This window comes from Schistocerca cancellata, chromosome 5, assembly GCF_023864275.1.
Source record: "Schistocerca cancellata isolate TAMUIC-IGC-003103 chromosome 5, iqSchCanc2.1, whole genome shotgun sequence".
Taxonomy (NCBI): domain Eukaryota; kingdom Metazoa; phylum Arthropoda; class Insecta; order Orthoptera; family Acrididae; genus Schistocerca; species Schistocerca cancellata.
The window spans coordinates 212,018,122-212,035,672 of record NC_064630.1 but is presented as its reverse complement, the minus strand read 5'-3'; the positions used below and the strand labels follow the sequence as shown (position 1 = coordinate 212,035,672).

The window sequence follows — 17,551 nt, the reverse complement described above, 5'->3', positions numbered from 1 at the left end:
TTATCTCCTTTCTTATACATCTTGCACAAAAATGATCCTAGCACACATCCACAGTGTTGAAGTGTTAGAATGGTGGTGATATACAAAAACTCTCATAGCTTTAGGACTCATCTTGTTGAAGAAATATGGCTGTATGGTAAACAATGCCATCAACTGGCATCACACAGTTACCTTTGCATTTGAAACTGTACCAGTTGAGGTATGAGCGAATTTTCCAGTGTCCATATTCTGCAATTCTGTGTATTGACATGTCTTTAGAGATGGAAATGGGCTTCATCCATTCACATCAATGCTGTTGAAGGGTTGGAATGATGGTAATGCACAAAAACTCTCACAGCCTTTAGCAGTGATGGTATGGCTAATAGAACTTGCAGGATTCATCTCCTTGAAGACACGACTGTTAACAACGCCATCAACTGGCACCACACAGTTACATTTGCTTCTGAAATGGTACCAGTTGAGGTGTGAGAGAATTTTCCATTGTCCACGTCCTGCAGTTCTGAGTATCGACATGTCTTAGGAGATGGCAATGGGCTTTGTCCGTCCACAGGATGTTCCATGGCCATTCATTGTCCACTTCTATGTGAGCAAGACATTCTGAAGCAAACATTTGTCTTATTGGCAGACCAGCATGAAGCAACTCCTGAACATGGGTAATTTTGTATGGACAACAATTCAGGATGTTTCATAGAATTTTATGCACCATACTCAGAGGCATGTCCAAAGTTCATGCAAATTCCCTTGCACTGCATGTTTGCACACAACTGCTTGACCTCTACTGCAATGCAATGATCTCATCTTCTCCTATATCGGATCAATTGTTTTTCTCCCACCGCCACATTGTACTTCATACTAACTTGTTTTGAATTTTCATAATCATTTTCTCCAGGCTCTTGGCAGACATCAGACCAATGTCTTTTTTCATAGTACGCGATCTATCATTGAGACAGTCAAGCCAGATGTCTCAGGCACAAACTGAGAAACAGCCATGTACTTTGCTTCTTTTATTTTGCATCTTATGCTGCTTACAGCACCATTTAGTGATAAAATTTTCTTTAATTTTTTTTGTTTCTGTAAGGTTTTCCCTTCTTCAATAATATTACTATCAAATTTGATGACATTTTGAACAGTAGTTCTTTCTTTTTTACAGTGTTTTGAAACTGGAACTTTAATTATAACCACCCTGTATTTCACTGATCTCTTCAGTGGTATGAGAGTTAAACTGGGTCAATTTTCCAGGGTTTCCCTTTGTAAATGAACATTTGGAAGTGGAGTTAAGCATTTCTGCTTTTGTTCTGCTACCCTCACTTTCAGATCCTGTCTCATCCATGAGTGATTGGACATTGGCTTTGGTACCATTATCAACCTGTGGAGAAGCAAGCACTGTACCTGTATGTCTATGGTGTGGTCCCCATAGCTCAACAGTGGCTAACACATATACAGGCAGCTCAGACAGAGAGTTACACAATAATATAAAACAAAATTAAATATTTGAACAATGTCACAATACTTTGCATGCTGATGTAGAAGCATACCAATGTTATGTAGTTGAGTTTCAGCATGATCCACTGATTATTTTCCACAGAAATCTACTTTTTATGAAATTTCAAATACACATAACATTAAAAATAGAAAGTTGTTCTCCTGGGTTTAGTTTCTGTTGTATGTAAAAACATGAGTTAACTGCTTTCATGAAGCTACCTCTTTTACCTTTTTATTAGATAAGATTTTTTGAACAAAAAGTGTAAAAACAAGTTTATTAACCAACCTTTATAATTAAGATGCAATGCCTTAATGACAGAATTATCTTTAATAATGGTGCTTTGCCAGTTTTCAAGATGATACTGTGATTTCAATAAGGTAAAGATCATGGAAGAGAGACAGTTAAGAGGTCACAGTCTACCCTCAGTTCCATTAGAAAAATTCTGGAAATCAGAGTTTAAGAATTACTCAACTGGTTCTTTTATAGAACATTAATAGAGTACAGTTTTGACCAGAGAAAAAAATCTGGTAAGTTGTTAGCTTTCAACTGTCAATGGTAAGTATGGTTTTCTTTCAAGCAAAAAGGGCACTATATGGGCACTGCTACAGACAATGGAGGCGTTCTAACTGTAGGTGTTCCATTTGCTGTCTGAACAGAGAGTATATAAGGAACTATGTAGCGAAACGTTCTAACTGTAGGTGTTCCATTTGCTGTCTGAACAGAGAGTATATAAGGAACTATGTAGCGAAACTGAAGAGATCATTTGATTGGTGTCAGTAATTTGTGATGTATTTTGCTACACTTCAGAATGTGCTACAATTACGTCCGCGACCATGTCCACTGAGACTCAAATGGCTTTCAAGATGACTGATATGATTGTTTCTCAATCAAATTAGATATTGCACTTATTTTGTACATATGTGTAAAATTGAAGTTTTATGGAGTAATAACTAATTGGAAAGCCTATGCTTCATTTTCAAAGTTTTGTTTTGTGTGCCGCCCATAATGTTATAGAAAACCACATGGCAAGTGGCACAGTTTATTCACTACCCTTACAATGAGCAATTAACTGTACTTAATTAACAGAGGGAGAGGTAAGTAGTAATACTTGGAACTTCAAGAAGAAGTCGTATCTGGACTGTGTCAAGTACTGATTACAACAGGAAAACTTTAATGAGTTGCAAAATTATTACTCATGCATGTGAACTTTTATTGAATATACTGATTCATTAAACAACAGTAGACTTTCATTTATCATCATAGTTCTAGTGGATTATGCTTAGAGAGTCAGAACATTTCATTTCAATTTTGAGAAGCTGAATTGTGGACTTGAGGACTGCACAGTCTCCAACATTTTGTGGCTGCCCATACGACTAATTTTCAGACTCTTATGAGAGGCACTGCTATTTAAAAATTGTATACACCTTCAACAAAAATAATTAAAAACCACCTTCATTTAACTCACCACCCCACATATGCTGTGTATTAGTAATATAGTACAATGAAACTGATCGGTATGGAAGTATAGAAAGTGAATTCTGTAGGCATAAACAGAATAATGGGACAAAACATACAGAGGCAGGATCCACTGGATGAAGCAGTGGGAACATTGTTATGTTTTTTTCATGAGTGGGAAGCCTAGACAATGAATGCTACACAGGCTTAATCTGAATGTGGAGAGAGGAAAGAAGATAGTGCTATGTTGTGCCTACCATCATTGCTGAGTGCAGAGGGAGACTGTGCATCATTGTGGAGCTGCTTGAGTGTAAAAGCTACGTGCATGCTTACCTGTGTCACATCCCACCTCCCCTCCCCCTTCCCCCACTTCTGGTGTTATTGAAGTAGGCAATATCCACTGCCATCAGTGCCACCATAGCTGCTGTTGCTGCCTGCATTACGTTGTAATGTGTTGCAACATGGTTGCTGGTACACTACACCAGCATCACTCATCGAGTTCAAGCAATTAGCTTAAGTTAAGAATACTTAAAGCTGAGATTAATTACTTCTAACCAGTTGTGAAAGGTGGAGTTTACTGAAAAGGTCAAAGTGAAATTTAAACTAGGACCATTGTCTGGTGATGATGGTGTAGAAATAAAAATTAAAAATGAGTGTTTTTCAGAAGTAAAGAAGAGAACTAATGAAAGCACAGATATTGAAACTGAATTTGATGATTCTGGTATTTAAATGAGTCAGGTAACGCTACAGACTCCTTTGAAACCACTCAAAATGCAATGTGCAATGGTAAGGACACCGGTTTGGATACAGTTATTTTTTTCCAAAATTGAAGGAACAAATCTTAAAATGGAATCAAGTAATAGAAAATGAAAGAGTAGTCTAAACCTTAAAACTGATTCTAGCAACGAAGATCTGCAAAATAAAATGGCTTCCAGTTTAAAGTGTAAGTTGGAGTCCAGTAATAATACACTGAGAAATGAAATAAAATTGGATGTAGACAATTTAAATTATAATATTGACTTCAGTCATCATGATTTGAAGATCAAACTATGATAACAGTTATCCAAATTGTAAAAGATGTTTAGAACTGAAATCAGTCAAGTTATCAATGAATTCAAAACAGGTAATAAGCTGTTAGAAGACAGGTTAACAGAGAGAATAAGCAAGGAATCTGAACTTTGTTCTAATTGGCCTGAAAATGTAAATTCTAAAGTATATATTTGTCAATCAGAAATTACACTCCTGGAAATTGAAATAAGAACACCGTGAATTCATTGTCCCAGGAAGGGGAAACTTTATTGACACATTCCTGGGGTCAGATACATCACATGATCACACTGACAGAACCACAGGCACATAGACACTGGCAACAGAGCATGCACAATGTCGGCACTAGTACAGTGTATATCCACCTTTCGCAGCAATGCAGGCTGCTATTCTCCCATGGAGACGATCGTAGAGATGCTGGATGTAGTCCTGTGGAACGGCTTGCGATGCCATTTCCACCTGGCACCTCAGTTGGACCAGCGTTCGTGCTGGACGTGCACACCGCGTGAGACGACGCTTCATCCAGTCCCAAACATGCTCAATGGGGGACAGATCCGGAGATCTTGCTGGCCAGGGTAGTTGACTTACACCTTCTAGAGCACGTTGGGTGGCACGGGATACATGCGGACGTGCATTGTCCTGTTGGAACAGCAAGTTCCCTTGCCGGTCTAGGAATGGTAGAATGATGGGTTCGATGACGGTTTAGATGTACCGTGCACTATTCAGTGTCCCCTCGATGATCACCAGTGGTGTACGGCCAGTGTAGGAGATCGCTCCCCACACCATGATGCCGGGTGTTGGCCCTGTGTGCCTCGGTCGTATGCAGTCCTGATTGTGGCGCTCACCTGCACGGCGCCAAACACGCATACGACCATCATTGGCACCAAGGCAGAAGCGACTCTCATCGCTGAAGACGACACGTCTCCATTCGTCCCTCCATTCACGCCTGTCGCGACACCACTGGAGGCGGGCTGCACGATGTTGGGGCGTGAGCGGAAGACGGCCTAACGGTGTGCGGGACCATAGCCCAGCTTCATGGAGACGGTTGCGAATGGTCCTCGCCGATACCCCAGGAGCAACAGTGTCCCTAATTTGCTGGGAAGTGGCGGTGCGGTCCCCTACGGCACTTGGAATTAGACAAAACACACACACACACACACACACACACACACACACACACACACACACACACACACACACACATGACCACAGTCATATGTGTGTATGTTACCTAATATCGATGAAGGCCTTTTTGGTGAAAAGCATGCCTGTTTGACAGCCTTTTTGTTGTGCCTGTCTGCAACTCAGCATCTCTGCTATATGGTGAGTAGCAAGTATGATAAGGCTGAGGAACTTATGAGCTGTGCTAGCTTGTCAAAAGAAGTAGAGGCAAATGCTGATTATTTATATAACAATAATGTGAAGCATGCCACTGCTCAAAGAGTTTAGATGATGTGCAGCAAATAAAACTAAAAGAAGTTGTCAAATGCTTTGATTTGAAATTGGTGGACAGTGTAGGACAGGCAATAAAAATGTGATTACTGGTTACTCTGCAAATATACATACATGTAAATGCAATTGCAACTGAAGGGGACTATTTTACCTGCAGGCAGACTGAGAAAGATTTACTAGATGAATCTAAATAAGCCCCTGTAAAAGTAAAATAAGCCACCCTGTTGTAGAGTTAAATATTTCAGGTATAATAGTGCATGTCTTCTTGATAGTGGCAGTGAAGCACGTGCATTGTCCCAAGCATTCTTTGATTCTGTTCCCAGCAGGAACAAGCTAGACCTCACCTTCTCAGGTCATAGCAAGACCAACCTGAAAATTATCTTCTGTCTACAAAAAGGAACTATTGGAATAATTATCAAAAGTTCGAAGCTAATACCCTCCAGACATTTATTTCAGCATCTAAATATTCTACTCTTACTATGTCACTATATACAGATAAGTGTAATCAGTATAAAAAGGTAATCTGACAATTTCAAAACTGACTCAGGTCTTCACTCTTGTAATACAAGAATGTGCAATGACACCCATATAGAAAAAGTATACAAGGCTTTAGCACAAAAACACAGAAACATTCATGGTAGTAGATTGAACAATAAAGTTTCAGTACAGATAAAAGAAAAAAAAAAAAAAAAAAAAAAACTGTGTTCATTTAAGGAACCAGTATTCATATTTCTACTGACAAACTGCTATTATAGTGAAAAAAAAGTACTTGCAATAACTTTGTAATGAATAATTACATTCATGTGCTATGTATCAATAATAGTTTTAATCAAGTGCTTACCATGATATGAATTAATATTTTGAACAAAAGTGTTAGAACTATTAAATGTTTGTATGTAAATGCCAACTACTTTACATTACAACACCAACTACCATTGCTACTACTTATTTCTGACAGATTTATCATCCATGACAATTGTGAGATCAGATAGGTGTGTGTGTGTGTGTGTGTGTGTGTGTGTGTGTGTGTGTGTGTACGTGTGATGAGCGTTTGACTGCTCTTCATACTGGAACATAAAACTGATTTTGCTTTTACACTTAAACATAGTGTAGTAATAATTGAGGACTGAAAGGTGTCAAAATGTGCCTAGGCTGGAAAAGCAGCTGCACAGTCAAACTTGAAGAAAGTATCATTGGAACTGGGTGGAAAGAGTCCTCTGATAATACTTCCTGATGCAGACAGTAAGTAAACTGTTTCAAATAGAAATATTTAGGTAAATATGATACAAGGTGTTTTGAAACATATGTTTTGAGCATTGCTTCACTGAAATTTAATGTGGCTTAAGAAAAAAGGAGGAAGAAGATTGTGCTATCATGTACAGAGTGTGACAGAGGAAATATGATTTTTCAGATAACTTGTTAGATTTCTCTCTTATCACAGCCAGACAATGTAGAGAAGCAAAAAATATAGATAAACTGGAACACTGGTTTACATACATAAACAATATATCTTTCAAGTAAACCAAGTTATGTGTTTCAAAAGTATATATTCCTACTACCTCACCCAACAGTACAGAAATCATTTTGCCAGTAAAATGTTGTGCAGCTGTCCATTACTGTAAAACATGAAACCATAACAGGTAAAAGTAACTCTGGGATGTATGCAGCACTTGCATATGAAGTGTAGAGTATATGCTTAAGATCAATGAACAGTGAGATGATATGAAGTGATACAGACTGTTACTACATCATTTGCAACTTTTAGGTGTGCCTATTCCAACACAGTTTAATATTTTGACAACCAGTAAGTTTGATTATGGAAGAAATTGTCTCCTGATTTTGGTAAAGCTAATTATTTGCCTAACCCAGTTGTTATTCCAATGATCTCTTCTCTAATGTGACTTCTGATACCCCAATGCATCTTTCATTTTGTTTGGTATTGACAATACTTTGATATGTGATGTAAAAAACAAAAAAACTGTCATAACAGCAGTAATAATAACACAATCATCATGTGTTTCAGTTGATGAAGCAGTACAGATAGCACATGATGCACTGTTCATCAACCAGGGACAAGTCTGCTGTGGAGGAACAAGAACTTTTGTGCATGAGGATATATATGATGAATTTGTTAAGAAAGCAAAAGCAAAAGCTGAAGCAAGGAAAGTTGGTGATCCTCTGGCAGATGGCATTATTCAAGGTCCTCAGGTAATAAATCAATCTATTGAATAAATCATTCTATTGCACAGAAAATTGTATACATTAAGTATAGCATTAAATTCCAGAGACCCCTGTGGATTTCATTAATTTTTTCCACAATTAATGCATATTTCTGCAATTGAGGAACAGTAATTTCTAATACATAATGAGAGGAAATTGCAAGGGCAATGAATGGCAGACTAATACTTACCTTCTATGCAACTTTACAATTTCATCAGTGAATTCTCCATTTGACACAAATAATAAAATGATACAGTTTGAAATTAATCAGTCTTTAGAAGGATAATATGAAGGGTAATCACATACATCCACACCCACACTTTGCAAAGCACTATTAAGTGCATGGCAGAAGGTATTGTCCATTGTTCCAATTATTAGGGCTTCTTCTCATTCTGTTCACATATGAAACTCCTCGTGGGATGGATTGCATATTTTAGCATTTGCCAGTTCGTTTTCTTCTTCATCTCTGTGGCACTCTCTCATAGTCAGACAGACTTGTGACCATTAATGCAGCCCTCCTTTTTATACATTCAGTATCCCTGTTACAGTGGTGAATTTAGCCTATCGGAGGTCCGAGGTGGCAGAGCTAGATCAGGCCCCCGATCTGCTAAGAAATTGATGTATTTGTAATTGGTACATTTAGCAACAAATGAATAATATAGATGCAATGGTCGATAGACAAAAAAATAAGTGCTCTAGTAATTGTAACACACATAATTTAAATTGTGGGTGAGAAATTTAGAATACGAATCAGTATTTAGTGCAGCAACTATCAAGTAGAGTACAAAGAAATAATAAAGAACATAAAGGACCATTACCTTTTATTTTATATGATTGGAAACAAAGCTTGTGCATTTACAATGCCAGTTAGCTTTTTAGCTTTAGTAAAAGATAGTAGTGTTTATTCATGTTATTATAGTATATGTTTTTGTGCCTTTATTTCACTAAAATTCACAAAAATGTCATTGAAATCTATTTTATTTGAAACTTTTCTTTCAACTGCTAAAATTGACAGATTGGGTAGATGTTCTGGATTCACTGTAGAATCACTGGTTGCTTCAAGCAGAAAGTTTGTTTTACAATTTGGAAAATTTTGATGACATCCTTCATGGGCATGTATCATTGTAACAATTTCTGTATAAATTGGTCTGTACATTAAAAGATTGATCCATGAACTGCTTCTTGAGTTGACAATCTAGCATCATGAAATAGATCACCCAATATTGTTTTATTCACCCTTCTCCTTCCTAGTCGATCATTGTTAATGTCTGAATCAATGTATTTTTTAATGTCAAAAGTAACAGACTTCTCTGTAATTATAGTTCAATCCTTCACTAAAAACTTATTCAGGGATTTTAATTTGGCAAATCTTTTATCCAGAGTCTTTTTTAGAGAGTGTGGATATTGTTGGACTAAATTTAGTACCTGTAGTATTGTGTGCCAAAAGTTGATGTAGAGTTTTTTGTTGTACTTCTCCATGTACACCTGAGATTTATATGGGTCTGTCATAAACTTGAGCCCTGCACATTGCAGTATCTGGATCATCTTTTTGCAGTTGCTGTTGAATGTCTTTAACATATCTTTTGCAGTTTTTCCTAACATAGAAATACCCTATGAAAGATTCTCAAACTTACACCATGTTGTCTTCTATTGGGACAGATCTAATTATTTGACTAATTTGGTCAGTTTTGTTGTCGTCAGGAATGCTATCAAAATTATTACATAATAGTTAGCCTTTTTTGTATCTGCAGTAACTTTTTCTGTAATATGTTCACCCAAAATAAAAATATATTCATTTTATATACGTTTTGACAAATATGAAGGTGCCCTCTTGGAGCTACCAGTGGACTCTTCAAGTTTTAAATAATGCTCTTTCATATTTCACCATCAACTGTGCCAATTCTAAGAAATTTTCTCTGTTTTCTGATGGAATGTCTTCAAAATGACTATGGAAAGCGAGGTTTTGCTGGGCTAACAATAGTGTAATATCTAATGGTGATGTAAAACATTTCCTCATTTCTTGGCCTCATCATCAACAATATTTCTGATTGTTTTTGTCAATGGTTTTATTAAGTTTCAAGCCTATAGAGAGGGTTTTCCATTTTTCTAAATATTGTAATATACATAGACTGCTTGTATTGGACCCAGAGCCTGTTTTCCACTATATGAAAATCTGTTATATGTATTATTTCCTGACAGAACTCTGCTCCTCCTCCTGTTGCTCACATATTTCTTGCTGTGGCTTCAGTGATTCTATTGTGTCCACAACCTTTTTATCATGTTTTGATATGCTGCTTTTTTTTCAGTTTGCTTATTTGTGTATTGTGCATGTCACAGACTACCTCTAGACACTAGCTTTTGTAATCTTAATGATAGGTCATTACCATATTTTTGTTTAGCCTTGGAGCTTTAATTAATTTTATTTCACATTCTCTTCATTTTCATTATCTCTTGGCCCTCTGCTGTGAGTGGTTTCTCAGATCTGTTTTTGGGTAGCCCACTGTGCCCGTGACATATTTCATCATTTGACAAGCTGCTGTCCGTTAAATTTATTGTTCTGCATATGGAATATACATGTACTTGCAGCTACCCTTCAGAATTTAAAGTAATATTTTCACTGTGACTCATGTTATAGTTCTAGCTCCCTATTAACTGCATTTCTTCTATTGAATTTAGTTGTATGCAGATGAAGTCTACTAACTTTGTATTACACCATTGCAAACTGTACTTGGCCAACAATGTCTAGTAGCCACACCACCCTCAGATGTTTGTATATGGTGTTGTAAGCACAGTATGCAAGCAACAACCCAACATTACAGGAAATGTGTGGTTATTACACACATCAAAAAACGTTTTGCATCACCCTGGCTCCCATAACTCCTGAAGACAGACATTGACTGTGGATATTGTATCACAGACACAATCCCTTTGACTGTTCAGAGATGTCACTAAACCCTCCCATAGATGTGAACTATCATGCATGTGCAGTACCTATTAGATGGAGGGCATCTAACAGCTGATCAGTTCCAGTCATTCCACCAGGAAGGAGGTACACGGCTCGTGTTGTCTGTAGTTCAACCATGCCTAGATGGTATATACCATAGTTTGATCATGTCCACATTGTTACTTATTGCCAGGAAGGGCTCACAGCAAGGGAAGTGTCCAGGCATCTTGGAGTGAACGGAAGCAATGTTGTTTGGACATGGAGGAGGTACAGACAGACAGGAACTGCCAATGACATGCGTCGCTCAGGCCACCCAAGGGCTACTACAGCAGTGTATAACTGCTACCTGTGGATTACAGATCGGAGGAACCCTGACAGCAATGCCATGTTGAATAATGCTTTTTGAGCAGCCACAGGACGTTGTATTATGACTCAAACTGTGCACAATAGGCTGCATGATGCGCAACTTCACACCCAACATCCACAACGAGGTCCATCTTTGCAACCACGACACCATGCAGCATGGTACAGATGGGCCCAACAATATGCCAAATGGACCACTCAGGATTGGCATCATGTTCTCTTCCCCGATGAGTGTTGCATTTGCCTTCAACAAGACAATCGCCGGAGACATGTTTTGAGGCAACCCAGTCAGACTGAATGCCTTAGACACACTGTCCAGTGAGTGCATCAAGGTGGAGGTTCCCTGCTGTTTTGGAGTGGCATTATGTGGGGCTGACATACACTGCTGGTGGTCATGGAAGGTGCTGTAACGACTGTACATTATGTGAATGCCATCCTCCGATTGATAGTGCAACCATATCAGCAGCATATTGGCAAGGCATTTGTCTTCATGGACGACAATTCGCACCCCCATTGTGCACATCTTGTGAATGACTTCCTTCAGCTTAACATCATCACTTGACTAGAGTGGCCAGCATGTTCTCCAGACATGAACCCTATCGAACATGCCCGGGATGGATTGAAAAGGGATCTACGCTGAATCACTATTGAGGAGTGGGACAATCTGGACCAACAGTGCCTTGATGAACTTGTGCATAGTATGCCACAATGAATACGGGCATGCTTCAATGCAAGAGGACGTGCTACTGGGTATAAGAGGTACCGGTGTGTTCAGCAATCAGGACCACCACCTCTGTCTGTCTCACTGTATGGTGGTACAACATGCAATGTGTGGCTTTCATGAGGAATGAAAAGAGCAGAAACCATGTTTGTGTTGATCTCTATTTCAATTTTCTGTACGGGTTCCGGAACTCTCGGAACTGAGGTGATTGCAAAACTTCTGATGATGTGTGTATTTTATTGTGATTTTACTCTGTGTGACAATGACACTTAAGGCTACATATTTTAATAATTTTCTCTATTAACTTCAGGAAGAGAGGTATGTTTGCTAAGCTTCCAGTCTATGTATATTATGCCACTGCTTATTACAGTTGTTAGTTTACCATTATGTACATTTTATAACATATGCACATTTCTGTATTTAGATCAACGGTCAAGATAATTGATACAATCAAAACCAGTAAATGAATAAATGAATATTTGTGATCAATGTTGTGGCTTACAAAAAAGGCTCAATCTTACTGCCTTCACTGCTGTTCTTTAATAGGTATGTTGTCCCTATTACAAATAAAATCATTGCATGATTTCCCTCTCGTTTGGATCTATTGTTTATGTTTCACATCAAAGCCACCATCGACCATCATGCAATCCTTAATGTGTCAATTAGTTATTTATTTAGTCCATCGAATCCTACATGTATAAGATATACAAGGATACTGGACAAACTTGAAATTTTTAGAACAAAACTTCACTTTATGATATGTGATACAAATTTTAAGCTATAAATTATACAACACTGCTGAACAGATTAGCTTATGTGTCATAATACACTAATTACTGAGCACAGCACAACTCATCAGACCATATCACAATTAAGAAACTTAGTCAGCTGCACATAAACAATACTAAAAATTAAAAATAATACACAGAAAGATAACAGCAGAATTCACATCAGTTATATTACAATAAACTTGTACATACTACAGTACAGCCACTCTGTAGACTAAGAGTACCAGAGTTTTTAGGTCAAATTCAATTGCAGATATTCAGCAACAGAATAAAAAGAACGCTGAAGTAAGATTTTTTTTACCTTATTCCTAAATGCATTTCTATTTTCCTTAATTGATGACAGTATTTTACCGTAAAGCACACTTCCCATATTTCTGACATCAAGCAAACTTTTGGTCACCTTGACTATTTAGGTGAATGCCTGCAGTGGTACAAGTATTATGGTAATGAATAGATTTGAGGTGGACGTTCTGGTCAGTTACACCAAACAACACCTTATTAACAGGAGTTAATTTATTCACCTCTTTACACAAGCAAGGCTTACAAAGAACTGCCTAGGTGGAAGCACACAAAGATAATGTTTAGCTTAGTTCATCAAAGACGATACTCAGATCGATGCTGGTGTCGACCTCATCGGTGCCACATTAGCCCCCCCCCCCCCCCACACACACACACACGCACTACGGAGTACTCTTCAAAGGCTGGGCAGGCGGATGGGGGGGGGGGGGGGGTGACTACGGTGTCGGCAGGGGTGGTCCATGGGTGCCGGACCACGTTCAGCTCGACAGCGTCGTCAGGGAGCTGTGTGGGTAGACATCATGAAGGAAGGTTCGGCCACTGAACCTGGAAGTCGTTGAAGTGAGCCGGGCGTCGTACTGGGCGTACCGGTCATGCAGCGACAGGTAGGCCAGCAGTTTGCGGGAGAAACGGAGTGATGATGACGATGTTTCCGGTGGGCTTGAAGTATGTCCAGGTCGATGTCGGGCAAGAGGGGAACACATTTTCAAGATTTTATGGATGTTGCATTCCCAGCTAAGCTGGTTATATTTATTGGGCAATAACAATCTCTTGCAAGCTTTTGTGGTCACAATGCAAATATTCTGAACCAGTTCAGACTGTATCATTATCAAGTGTAATACTTGTAGGTCTGTTTCAATAATATGTGATGTATTTTGAAAAACTCCAGAAGAATTATCATAAACAGTAACACGAAACCTAAAAACAAAATGCAGGTGTGATGAACTTTTTAGCAGAGTAGGTGCTATATTACGTATCTAAAAAAGAAAATTCTTTTCAGATTAATGAAAAGATGATGAATAAGGTTCTGGGCTACATTAAGGCAGGGGAGGAACAAGGAGCCCATCTCGAATGTGGTGGAGAACGTATAGGTAGAACTGGCTACTTTATCAAGCCAACAGTTTTCTCAAATGTTACTGATGACATGAAAATTGCAAAAGAGGAGGTAAGAACATCATAACATTATATTTTTTAGTAGCTGAAACTTGCCTATCTGTGGACTACTCAGAAAGGTTAAGTTTTTCATGTAGAAGTCTGTCTATGATTACCAAATTTTCCTGTTTCTGTGCAAATAATCTATAGGTTTTGATAAATGGTGGTAACACATGAATGTTTACGACACTACAGAAAGTTTAACAACAAATAATAAATGTCTTATGTTTGATTTTCATATCTTTCTCTTATTTTCTAGATAATTTTATACATATGTTCATATCTGTTTGGGAAAAACTTACCCAAATGTAAAAAGAAAAATTGCAATACGCTTTTAAAATTGTAAAATATAATTTGAATACTTCACAAAAAAATGTTACAGATATTCGGACCAGTACAAAGTATTATAAAATTCAAAACTCTGGAAGAAGCCATTGAAAGAGCTAACAATACTACTTATGGGCTGGCATCTGGAATTGTGACTAAAAATATTAATAATGCTCTGATGTATGCTAATGCTCTGGAAGCTGGCAATGTCTGGTAAGTCTTACTCTTGCCACCAATAGCTGCTAAAAATATGAATCAATGCTACTGTTGTCAACAATAATGATGTTGATTTGGTGAATTATTTTTGTGTGTCCCATTGTGCTAAACAAGTCATTATGATACCGTAATGAGATCTTCCTAATGATTTGTATTTTTTAAATTTTTTGGTTGTGTTATGAAACACACCAGCTAACAGTGGTGATAGTAACAGTCCCCTATTTTAGTGTTAAATGTTGAGATAGCCGAATTTGGTCAAAACTACTGTAAACAGTTAATAAAATGTCATCTAGGCTGTTTTGTTCATTAAATAATGAAACAGATAACCGACTAATCCTATGACAAAATTATGCACTTCTGCTGTATTTTTTTCGCTATTTTTACTGGTAGCTCAAATAAAAACATATAATCCAAGCACACAGATTGGTCCAAATTCCAGTGTGGCTCACATCAGTGTCACTGCAGTAAAATTATTTTAAATGGAAATGATATTGCAGCTTGGGCAGCACAATGTTTGCCAGTCTCTCCTTCATGTTGTCTGCCACTCACTGCTCACCTTCAGCTGAGGCATTTGCCTTTGAAATAGTGGCTTGTGTTATAATTATCATGGCTGCAATTGAGCTACAAAGTGACAACATGTCTTTAATTCAGTTGGCATTTTATACAATTCAAAACTGAGCTGAAGGTCAATTTATATAGATTCAGTGCATCACAATAAAAGTGAGAGTCCATCGTAGTGCTAGTCTGTTTACATGCAAGTCATGTTTATAAGATGTTCATTGAATGAAATTGACATGAGGATTGAATGGCTAAAATCATATAAAAATTCACTAAAACTGCCTAAATAAACATGTAATGCAATGTTATTATATACAGGGTGTTACAAAAAGGTACGGCCAAACTTTCAGGAAACATTCCTCACACACAACGAAAGAAAATATGTTATGTGGACATGTGTCCGGAAATGCTTACTTTCCATGTTAGAGCTCATTTTACTACTTCTCTTCAAATCACATTAATCATGAAATGGAAACACACAGCAACAGAACGTGCCAGCGTGACTTCAAATACTTTGTTACTGGAAATGTTCAAAATGTCCTCCGTTAGCGAGGATACATGCATCCACCCTCTTTCGCATGGAATCCCTGATGCGCTGATGCAGCCCTGGAGAATGGCGTAATGTATCACAGCCGTCCACAATACGAGCATCAAGAGTCTCTACATTTGGTACTGGGGTTGCGTAGACAAGAGCTTTCAAATGCCCCCATAAATGAAAGTCAAGAGGGTTGAGGTCAGGAGAGCCTGGAGGCTATGGAATTGGTCTGCCTCTACCAATCCATCGGTCACCGAATCTGTTGTTGAGAAGCGTACGAACACTTCGACTGAAATGTGCAGGAGCTCCATCGTGCATGAACCACATGTTGTGTCGTACTTGTAAAGGCACATGTTCTAGCAGCACAGGTAGAGTATCCCGTATGAAATCATGATAACGTGCTCCATTGAGTGTAGGTGGAAGAACATGGGGCCCAATCAAGACATCACCAACAATGCCTGCCCAAATGTTCACAGAAAATCTGTGTTGTTGACGTGTTTGCACAATTGCATGCGGATTCTCGTCAGCCCACACATGTTGATTGTGAAAATTTTCAATTTGATCACATTGGAATGAAGCCTCATCCGTAAAGAGAACATTTGCACTGAAATGAGGATTGACACATTGTTGGATGAACCATTCGCAGAATTGTACCCATGGAGGCCAATCAGCTGCTGATAGTGCCTGCACACACTGTACATGGTACGGAAACAACTGATTCTCCCGTAGCACTCTCCATACAGTGACGTGGTCAACGTTACCTTGTACAGCAGCAACTTCTCAGACGCTGACATTAGGGTTATCGTCAACTGCACAAAGAATTGTCTCGTCCATTGCAGGTATCCTCGTCGTTCTAGGTGTTCCCCAGTCGCGAGTCATAGGCTGGAATGTTCTGTGCTCCCTAAGATGCTGATAAATTGCTTTGAACATCTTGCTGTTGGGACACCTTCGTTCTGGAAATCTGTCTCGATACAAACGTACTGTGCCATGGCTATTGCCCCGTGCTAATCCATACATCAAATGGGCATCTGCCAACTCTGCATTTGTAAACATTGCACTGACTGCAAAACCACGTTCGTGATGAACACTAACATGTTGATGCTACATACTGATGTGCTTGATGCTAGTACTGTAGAGCAATGAAATGCATGTCAACACAAGCACCGAAGTCAACATTACCTTCCTTCAATTGGGCCAACAGGCAGTGAATCGAGGAAGTACAGTACATACTGACGAAACTAAAATGAGCTCTAACATGGAAATTAAGCGTTTCTGGACACATGTCCACATAACATCTTTTCTTTATTTCCATGTGAGGAATGTTTCCTGAATGTTTGGTCATACCTTTTTGTAACAACCTGTATATCACTGTCATATATTAGCAAAAAATATAGTTGAGAACCTGAGAAAATTCTGGTCCTACATAAAATCACCAAGCAGTTCAAAGGCTTCTATGCAGTCACTCATTGAACATTGTGGTGTGGCAATAGAAAACAGAAAAAGGAAAGCTGAAGTTTTGAATTTGCACTGAGAAGCAGCTGAAAGATTTAAAACAAATAAGTCACTAGTTCTGGGTGGGACCCCAATTCATTTCTTCAGAGAGCACTCTTGACATTAACCCTTTTGTTAACTTGCGTTTATCATGAATTTCTCATCTGACGCAATGTGACAAGCGACTGGAAAAAAGTGCAAGTGATTCCTATATAAAAGAAAGGTAAAAGAACAAGACTTGCAAGATTACCAACTAATATCCTTAACAACACTTTTCTGCAGAATTATTGAGCATATTAAAAGTCCAGATATCATAAATTTCCTTGAGACAGAAAAGCTTCTGACTAAAAGTCAGCATGGATTTAGAAAGTATCATATATATGATACTAAGCTTGCCCTTTTTGTACATGATATCCTGTGAACAATGAATGAAGCACAACAGGCAGGTTCCATATTCCTTGGTTTTGGGAAAGCACTTGATACAGCACCCCACAGTAGACTG

The 17,551-nt window shown here is 38.3% G+C and overlaps 1 pseudogene; it reads left to right on the top strand.

The window, feature by feature from the left end:
• The window catches only part of LOC126189031 (aldehyde dehydrogenase 1A1-like), a 94,779-nt pseudogene that overhangs the window by 70,588 nt on the left and 6,640 nt on the right, over positions 1 to 17,551 (top strand).